The sequence below is a fragment of the Hyla sarda genome, chromosome 1 (genome assembly GCF_029499605.1).
Source record: "Hyla sarda isolate aHylSar1 chromosome 1, aHylSar1.hap1, whole genome shotgun sequence".
NCBI lineage: Eukaryota > Metazoa > Chordata > Amphibia > Anura > Hylidae > Hyla > Hyla sarda.
The window spans coordinates 37,311,128-37,321,700 of NC_079189.1; the positions used below are offsets into that span (position 1 = coordinate 37,311,128).

General features: G+C 45.4%; 1 protein-coding gene and 1 pseudogene across 1 annotated transcript in view; one reads left to right on the plus strand and one right to left on the minus strand.

Moving 5' to 3' along the window:
- LOC130334550 (indolethylamine N-methyltransferase-like) overlaps positions 1-1,823 on the minus strand; it is a 30,438-nt gene extending 28,615 nt beyond the window's left edge. Inside the window, exon 1 of the mRNA XM_056553893.1 lies at positions 1,645-1,823. The gene's annotated coding sequence lies outside the window, so the exon portion shown is untranslated. The remainder of the gene's footprint in view (positions 1-1,644) is intronic.
- Positions 1,072-1,649, plus strand: LOC130334716 (immunoglobulin kappa variable 6-21-like; annotated as a pseudogene).
- Positions 1,824-10,573: the final 8,750 nt, after the last annotated feature.

The following is a 10,573-nucleotide window of genomic DNA, read 5'->3' on the forward strand; positions in this document are numbered from 1 at the left end:
CCCCGTGTGCTGTACCCCATCCCCCATGTGCTGTATACCATCCCCTCCCCGTATGCTGTACACCATCCCCCATGTGCTGTATACCATCCCCATGTGCTGTATACCATCCCCTCCCCGTGTGCTGTACACCATCCCCTCCCCGGGTGCTGTACACCATCCCCCAGGTGCTGTATACCATCTCCGCCTGCTGGCTATGGCTGTTCGGGGCCGTCACAGATGGCCCCAAACAGCCAGTAATTCCGGGTCACCGGAGACCCGATTGACCCGGAATCCGCCACAGATCGCTGGGCTGAATTGTCCAGCGATCTGCGGCCATCGCCGACATGAGGGGTCATCAAGACCCCCCTGGGCGATATGCCGCGATGCCTGCTGAACGATTTCAGCAGGCATCGGGCACCGGCTCCACTCCAGATGGCTGCGGGGGGGCCGGGAAAGCACATGACGTTCTCATACGTCATGTGTCCTTAAGGACTCGGAAATGGAGACGTATGAGAACGTCATGTGTCCTTAAGGGGTTAAAGAAGAAGTTACAGGTCTGTGAGAGCCAGAAATCTTGCTTGTTTGTAGGTGACCAAATACTTATTTTCCACCATAATTTGCAAGTAAATTCAGACAATTAGACAATGTGATTTTATGGATTTTTTTCTCATTCTGTCTCTCATAGTTGATGTATACCTATGATGAAAATTACAGGCCTCTCATCTTTTTAAGTGGGAGAACTTGCACAATTGGTGGCTGACTAAATACTTTTTTGCCCCACTGTAAATGTAACTCATAATACTGTAATACAAGTTCCTGATTTCTGAGTAGTTGTAGTTTCCTCCTCGAGTTCTGATCCTTCTCATATCCATACTCCATGATCTGCCTCAATGGTAAGTTGTCTCTTATTTGTTTTATTACAGACAATCTCATTGGGCGACACAGAGAACTTGTATCTAGGAAATGGAAGTGTGTAGATTTGCATTGCTGCTGTTTTACATATTATACTTCTACATTCCTTTAGACTTTCATGTTATATAAACACCTGATCTTATAACTCACTGAGTCGTGTCTGTAATACACCAGGGAAGGGAATATGGCTTCTCTGACATATCTGCTTTCTGTTCTTTATGTTTTCATTCCAGGTAATATCTGTATTATATCTATACAGGTTACTTATATTTTACTTTATTTATAAATATTATAATAATAATTATTAATATATTATGTTTATTATTATTATTTTAAATGTTTTTTGTGTATTCTCAGGATCCTGTGGAGAGATTGTACTGACCCAATCTCCAGATTATATCTCTGTGTCCCCAGGAGATACAGTCACCATCTCATGTACATCTAGTTCTGATATAAGCACAAGCTTACACTGGTACCAACAGAAACCAGGACAACGACCAAGTCTTCTTATCCGATATGCAACCAGCAAACATACATGAGTCCCAGACCGGTTCACTGGATCTTATTCTGGAACACATTTCACTCTTACATTCAGAGGAGTGACAGAAGATGATATAGCAGATTATCACTGTCAGCAGAGTTATACTACTCCTCTCACACAGTGATACAGAGCCATACAAAAACCTCCTTCCTTATAATAAAAGAAAACACATTACTGAAGCATGATATAGACAGAAATAGAAATAAACCCACCAGAGCGTTCAGGGGATTGTTACAGACTTGGTTCTGCTTGATCTCAGATGAATGTGATGTCATTCAGACCTGATCCTATAGATGTGATTGTGATACTGAGCGGCTGATGACATAACAGGATGACTGGATGATAAACCCCATAAGACATAATACATATAGATTTACCTACAGAGAATAATGACAACTTCACACTGATCTTACATCTTCATCTACAAAACCTCTGTACAGTCTTTCCTTACACAGATCAGTCATTTGTATTTCTTCTCACTGATTTATTATTATTATCAGTCATGTTACATATATATAGGAGCTGCGGCCCGGTCATGGTCACTGATTCTACAAGAAGGTCAGTCCTACAGACTATATGACTAAGTGCCATGGCTGCTGTACTTATAGGACTTTATTATCTAGTATGTAAAGGGTTGTGACCTGAGTGTTCATCTTAAAGCCGTATTCCCAACATAATATTCAGTTCTCATATTAAATAACATTGTAATAGAATCCTGTCTGCCATTGGAAGTAAATAGACAGTTTGCAGTGTTCATAGGTAAAAGCTCCTCCTTATATCCCTCCTCCTACCGGTGTTTGTGCAGTGTTGTTATTAGTTATACACAAAGAGAGAAACACAGCCGCACATCCACCATTTGTATTTTGATCTACTTGCTTCTCAGCATAATTTCAAAAACTAACAGGTTGTTATTATACATTTTGATCAAAAAGTACAAGCCCACTCACCACGTCAAGGCCACCTCGTTAGAGTGGGTCCCTAACCTGACACTGGCGTAGCGCCCGGCGGCAACCACTGCCTCCCAGACCCCATGCCCAACGGGGGGAGTGACCCAGTGGCCAGGCAGCCCCACTACTGCCCGACCAAGCCCCTGGCTCTGGGTCACCCCACCCCACAGACAAAGCATCACAGAAACAATGGCCGCCACAGAGAACCACACCAGCATGAAACCTACCATGTGCTCACTAGTGTTGCTCGCGAATAATCGCAATGCAAATTTTATTTGCGAATATCGCATATTCACGAATTCGCGAATATTCGCGAATATAGCACTATGTATTCGCAATTATGAATATTCATTTTTTTTCCTTTTTTTTTTCACAGTACACATCACAGTGATCATCCCTCTCTGTTTCCAGCTTGTGTGGTGTAAAGAAGGCTCTAATACTACTGTGTGAGACTGGCGTATGAATTTTTGCATATGTGAAAATTTGCATATGCTAATTTTCGCTTACGCGAATTTTCGCATATGCGAAAATAAAACGCGAATATTACGAATATGCGAATTTAGCGAATATATGACGAATATTTGTCCATATATTTGATAAATATCGCGAATTTGAATATGCCTATGCCGCTCAACACTAGTTCTCACTGCCAGAGGGCTGGGAGAATGGTAGGAGGAAACCCTTATGCAATTTCCTGCTAATTAAAAATGCCTGGGCCAAATGGGTGGAGTGGAGTGCTGGCTGTGGAAGAAGGGAGAGACTACAAGAGAAACACAGCCGCACATCCACCGTTTGCAATTTGATCTACTTGCTTCTCAGCATAATTCCATAATTACAGGTTTCATGCTGGTGTGGTTCTCTGTGGCGGCCATTGTTTCTGTGATGCTTTGTCTGTGGGGTGGGGTGACCCAGAGCCAGGGGCTTGGTCGGGCAGTAGTAGGGCTGCCTGGCCACTGGGTCGCTCCCCCCGTTGGGCATGGGGTCTTGGAGGCAGTGGTCGCCGCTTGGCGCTACGCCAGTGTCAGGTTAGGGACCCCCTCTAACGAGGTGGCCTTGACGTGGCGAGTTAGTTTTTGAAATTATGCTGAGAAACAAGTAGATCAAATTACAAATGGCGGATGTGCGGCTGTGTTTCTCTTTTTGTGTTGCGCATTGATATTAGTTATGTCCTCCTGTAGTCCGGTGTCTGGAAGGTCGAGCATGCGCAGTATCTTCTCATTCATTGTATTTTAGAAAAGAACGGCAGCTATATATGTGATAGCCTGGGGGGTGTATGGTATGGGGAGTGTAGCTGTGCAGTAAAGGGTGCTTGTTAATCCTTGCTATTCATGACGCCAGGGTGCGGGCTCCTCAATAACGATTTTCCTACCGCCACCCTTCCCAAGAGCGATAGGGAGGTAGATTATAAGAATAGATTGTCCACAACCGGAGAGTTTTCTGATACAGTATTAACTTTTACTGGAGGTTTTCTGCAAGCTTCAATGATACAACAGTCTCTAAGCATAACAACAGCTTTCCTTGAAGTTTGACAAAGGTTGGGACTTTAGCATTTAGAGTCTTTTAGTACTATGCGTTGCTCCACTGGATTTAGGGGTTAGTTGCGGTCCAGTAGCGGGGATTTAGATTTGAACTCACGGTTTTGGTTCCGCTGAGGCCGGCAGGTTTTTGAAGCCTAGCGTGTCTTTGAAAGTTGCGTAGCACCGTCCTGCTAGTCTGGCATCCACGAAAGCAGCAACCCAAGAGAGCGATAATTGGACACAGCTCTCTTATAAGGGCAGGGGCTGGACTAATGCTAATTGGTCCATAATGTCAATCACCATTACAGAGATTTGTGTTACCCAAGGACCTCCAAAGGTCCTCCAACATACCATAGAGGTTACTAGCATGGTCACATGACCGAAGGCCCTGGGACGCTGAACAAGGTTAGTACTATACATTACTATAGAATATATATATAATTATTAAATATATACATTTATTACTATTAAAGATAGACTTGAAGAGAGGCGACTAGGGGCTGTCCCACCTGAGGAACCCCACCTAAACAACGTAGTTACTTTGACTTTGGGGACCTCTACACTAGGTATGGTATGCAATACGGTACCGGGACACCACACACAATATCACAGTCCTGATTACACATACACTGCAGTTTCCTTCCACTGATTCCCATTTTCCTCTCTATGTACAGGGAAACAGCTGTCAGTAGTGACCCAGATATAGTGCACAACAGTGTAGTGGCGCCTCCTGCTGTATGAAGACTGTACTGCCCCCATAATGCCCGGTATCTGTATGAGTGTGGAGATAGTTACAGAGGGGATCAGACCCCAGAGTGTGAGCTCAGGAGATCAGATGAGTAGGATCATGCAGACTGCGGTGGACACTGATACGAATGGCTTGGCGTGTGACAACAGAGACACATGACCCTTATTTCACAATATGAAGTCAGTTTCATACTGTATGTTGGCAGCACGGAAAGAGCTCCGGAAAACTGCAGCGTTTATCGAATATTGTAGTCATGTGACAAGAGTTGCTGGATCGGTCATTTTCCTCTTTGCCTCCTAGACCATAGTTCATTTACCTTTATATAAGCCTTGCTGTCTGTATATAAGTGTGTATGATCCCTTATTATCATAGTTCTCTGTGGACTTTTCATTGAAGGAATCTCTTGTATTACATTTATACAAACTATTCACCTGTATTTTATTATACATATGTTACTGCTGTTGGGAAATACAATAGCATGTACTGCACATTATGTATTGATAGCACTTGACCAGTAGATGGCACTGTGTATTATAGATTACTGGTTGTAGATACCTGTGAACTTGTTGGTCACTCCCAGGAGAGAAGTTCAGTGTATTTCCTGTGATGTTCTCTCTTCTCCATTTTCTCTAGGCCATGCTGACTACTGGTACAAGCTGCTGATATGTTTTGTATGTTTGTAGTTTAATCCACATAAGTAAACCTAGTCCTGTATTATCACAAGATCCCAGTGTCTTTCCTCATACATAACCAACAGGTTATAGGCCCACCTCCAGACACTACAGTACAGACTATAAGTAAGTTTTGTATCTATGATCCTATCAAATACAAGAGCCACTTCCAAAGATGACAAGTGCTTCAGATATGAAATGTGCAATAACAAAGATCAGCAATACAACAATATAACAATATAACAGTACAACAATATTACAATAGCAACTACCAGCTGTGGAAGTTTAACGGGGTACTCCGCTGCTCACCGTTTGGAACAAACTGTTCCAAACATTAGAGCTGGCGCAAGGAGCTTGTGATGTTTATAGCCCTGCCCCCTCATGACATCATGCCCGGCCCCCTCAATGCAAGTCTATGGGAGGGGGTGTGACAGTCATCACGCATCCTCCCATAGACTTGCATTGAGGGGGTGGGGGATCATGAGGAGGTGGGGCTATGATGTCATGCGCTCCCGGCGCCGGCTCCAGCGTTCAGGACAGTTTGAACCAAACGCTGAGCAGTAGAGTACCCCTTTAAGCTTGAGATGCTCATATCAGAAGATGACATTTGGCAGGTACTAGATACAAACAGACAGGCAGAAGTAGTTATAACCCTTTTACTGGAGGACGATCAACTCATCCATATAAGAAAACACAACTAGATCTATGTAGACTGTGTTAGCCTGGGTTCACACCACATTTTTGCAATATAGTTCCCGTATCAGGTTTTTGATAAAAAAACGGATTCCTCATAACCTGACTAAACGATATCAAAACATGTGTACACATTTTAATCCATCTATGGTTTGAAAAGGAATGTCAGGTTGCATCCGTTTTTTAAGAAACAAACATATACGTTTTTAACTTTTCGTTCCATTATGAATAAAGTTTCACTTGTTTGTTTGAAATTCCAAGAAAATAAAATAGCGCAAAGTCAAAAATCGTATGTTGAAAACCGGATGGCACTGTACCTACATACGGTTCTGTATGGTTCCCATTGACTCCCATGTTAAAAAAAAAAACATATACGTTTCAATTCGGTTTTTCACCCGGACCAAAAACTATGGTAGGCTACAGTTTTGGGTACAGAAAAAAAACCTGACAATACCGTACAGGATGCAAAGCGGACACAACCTGATGCATCGTTTGGTATACGGTTTACAATGGAGAGTCAATGCATACCGTTTTCAATACGGTTCCATACAGTTTTCAAATTGAAAATGTATACGGGAACTGTATTGCAAAAATGTGGTGTGAATCCAGCCTTACAAAAACTGCACAAGTGTTCAAACCTAAACAGTAAACTTCTGAGCAAACTGTATACGATGAGGCTGGAAACAGATCAGGAAACAGGTGAAGATGTGAATGCTGTGCTAGAGATGAGGAACAGCCATGTGTAATAAGGGAAGGAATGAGGGACAATCACATAGTAGCGTTACTGCTCCGCAGCCTCCCAGATTAATATAGTGTCCTTGCAAATGCTCTAGAAACTAGACCAGAACCAGAACCGACAGTAGAATATATTAAAAGAAAAATGATCTGAAACAGAAGAAAAGAAAATATTTATAGTGAAGATAATGAGAGATCAGAGGTAGCACTGAAGGCACATAACCATAGAAGTTATTTTGGGGGGCTACAGTGAACAAAGTCAGGGATATAGAATCCTTCATCTAAAAACCACCAAGATCACAATAAGTCACCATGTTTATTTTGATAAAAGCGAAGACTCAGAAAAAATGATCTATGAAAGATGTGAAGAGAATGTACACATGAAACTATCAAGAGACACCGGCCAATGTGAAGAGGGGTAAGAATAAGAACAAGAAGTGGAACTTATAATCAGGGCCGCCATCAGGGGGCTACAACCCATACACTTGTATGGGGCCCGAAGCTTTAGGGGGGCCGGAAGTCCCAGGACCTTTTTTTTTTTTTTTTTCTGGCTTGTCAGTGAGTGACTGCGACTGTCACTCACTGACCCCTGGCTGGGTTGCCCACCAGAACTATGACTGGGCCTCATAGTCCGGGGGGCCCGCAGGACTATGAGGCCCGCTCTTTCTAGGGTGTGGGCCCCTTAAGAAGTACGGCAGGGCCGGACAGGCCAGGGGCTAATGGGAGTCGACGTGCCCCGCGCAGGCACGCAAGTCTACTCCAGTCACCTGACCTGTCCCTGCGTTATTTCCAGTCAAGCTAAAGCATCCTCCCGACGGATCCTCCCCGAGCAGTGACACTGTGCCAGGAGCAGCAGCTGCACCAATCCCCAGCATGGTAGGTGAACGCGCGGGCGCGGGTGCGGGTGCGGGTGCGGGTGCGGGGGGGGGGGGGGGGGGTCTGGTGTTGTTTGCAGACTACAATGGTGATGAGAGGTGCAGGGGAAGAGTTGATTGGGGTGCTATATTGGTGATGAGAGGTGCATGGGGAGGTTATGGGGGTGATGAGAGGTGCAGGGAGGTGTTATGGGGGGGATGAGAGGTGCATGGGGAGGTTATGGGGTGATGATAGGTGCAGGGTGTTGTTATGGGGGTGATGAGAGAGGGTTTATGGGGGTGATGAGAGATGCAGGGGGGGTTACAGTGATGATGAGAGGGGTGATATGGGGGTGATGAGAGATGCAGGGGTTGTCAGGCCCAAGGCCTGATTATGGAAACATACATGTGTTTTATAATTGTATCTGTGTATAAACTAAGACCTGGGGGTGAGGGTCATTCAGACTGTGTGTTTGTGTATTGCATTTTATTGGGGGTCTGGCTGTTTTTTTGTATCTCCTTTGAAGTCTGAGGCCCTTTGAAGCAGCAGGATGTAAGGGCACTCTGGTCCCACCATATAATCAACCAGATAAGAGGGCCAGGAACAGAGATGCCCCCCCCTGGTGGGATCAGAGGGGAGGGGGGAATGGAGTTTCCCTCCAAAAAGGCAGATATATAATACTTAACAATGCTAGACTCAAGTTGTTCAAGGCTGTGCAAAAAGCTGACAAGAACTGGACTCTCACTCCCAAGGACGGCTATACCATCATGCTGTAAGGACTTGCTTTTTGCTTTCTGAACTTGTCTTGCAAAACTCTTTTATATATTTTTATACCTGTATGTCATTTGTTTCTGTATTTTTATACAGTCAGCACTGTGATACCTTTTATCAGATTAAATGTTTAATTAATCAGCTCTGGTCTTTGATCTCTAAATATATGAGCTCACCTTTCTGAAGGCAGCTCTGGTGGAAACACATATATCTAAGGGTTAATTTGGTGACTTGCTGGGACTAGTAGTGGATACCCAGAGGTTTGGCGTCTTTAACCCTTGCACCATCACACTCTTTCTAGCGTCTTAGCTGGACCGATAGGGTGTGATTGTGACAGGGGTGATGAGAGGGGGGATTACAGAGGTGATGAGAGGGGGGATATAGGGGTGATTAGAGGTGCAGGGGGTGTTATGGGGGTGATGAGAGGGGGTTATGGGGGGTGATGAGAGCTGCAGGGGGGTGTTATGGGGGTGATGAGAGGGGGGGGGTTATGGGGGTGATGAGAGATGCAGGGGGAGTTAAAGGGGTGATGAGAGGCGGGATTACTGGGGTGATGAGAGGTGGGATTACTGGGGTGATGAGAGGTGCAGGGGGTGTTATGGGGGTGATGAGAGGTGCAGGGGGGTGTTATGGGGGTGGTGAAAGATGCAGGGGGGTGTTATGGGGGTGATGAGAGGGGGGGTTACGGGGGTGATAAGAGGGGGGTTATGGGGGTGATGAGATGGGGTTATGGGGGGGTGAGAGGTACAGGGGTTGCTATGGGGGTGATGAGAGGTGCATGGGGAGGTTATGGGGGTGATGAGAGGTGCAGGGGGTTATTATGGGGTGATGAGAAGGGGGTTATTGGGGTGATGAGAGGTGCAGGGGGTGTTATGGGGGTGATGAGAGGGGGGTATGGGGGTGATGAGAAGTGCAGGGGGTATTATGGGTTGATGAGGGGGGGGTTATGGGGGTGATGAGAGATGCAGGGGGGTTACAGGCATGATGAGAGGGGGTTATGGGGGTGATGAGGGGTGCAGGGGGGGTTATGGGGGTTATAAGAGGGGGGGTTATGGGGGTGATGAGAGGTGCAGGGGGTGTTATGGGGGTGATGAGAGGTGCAGGGGGTGTAATGGGGGTGATGAGAGGTGCAGGGGTTTGTTATGGGGATGATGAGAGGGGGGTTATGGGGTGATGAGAGGTGCAGGGGGTGTTATGGGGGTGATGAGAGATGCATGGGGGTTATAGTAGTGATGAGGAGAGGTGCAGGGGGGTATAGTAGTGATGAGGAGAGGTGCGGGGGGTTATAGTAGTGATGAGGAGAGGTGCAGGGGGGTTGTAGTGATGAGAGGTGAAGGGGGGTTATAGTAGTGATGAGGAGAGGTGCGGGGGGGTTGTAGTGATGAGAGGTGCGGGGGGGTTATAGAAGTGATGAGGAGAGGTGCGGGGGGTTGTAGTGATGAGAGGTGCGGGGGGGGGGGTTATAGTAGTGATGAGGAGAAGTGCGGGGGGTTGTAGTGATGAGAGGTGTGGGGGAGGTTTATAGTAGTGATGAGGAGAGGTTTGGCAGGGGTTTTGGGGGTGATGAGGACACAGAGGATACGAGGGGGTGTATATGTATATATGATGTGTATGCATGTGTGGTAGTATTATATTCAGAGTACAGTGTGTGGCAGGAATTCTATTTAGTGGGTACAGCATGTGGCAGTATCATATTTAGTGGGTACAGTGTGTGGCAGGATTATATTTAGTGGGTACAGTGTGTGGCAGTATTATATTCAGTGGATACAGTGTGGGGCAGCATTATATTTAGGATACAGTGTGGGACAGTATTATATTTAGTGGGTATAGTGTGTGGCAGGATTATATTTAGTGGGTACAGTGTATAGCAGTATTATATTCAGGGTACAGTGTATAGCAGTATTATATTCAGGGCACAGTGTGTGGCAGGATTATTTTCAGTGGGTACAGTGTATAGCAGTATTATATTCAGGGTACAGTGTGGGGCAGGATTATATTTAGTGGGTACATTGTATAGCAGTATTATATTCAGGGTAACAGTGTGGGGCAGGATTATATTTAGTGGGTACAGTGTGTGGCAGTATTATATTCAGGGTACAGTGTGTTGCAGGATTATATTTAGTGGGTACAGTGTATAGCAGTAATAGATTCAGGGTACAGTGTTTGGCAGGATTATATTCAGGGTACAGTGTGGGGCAGCATTA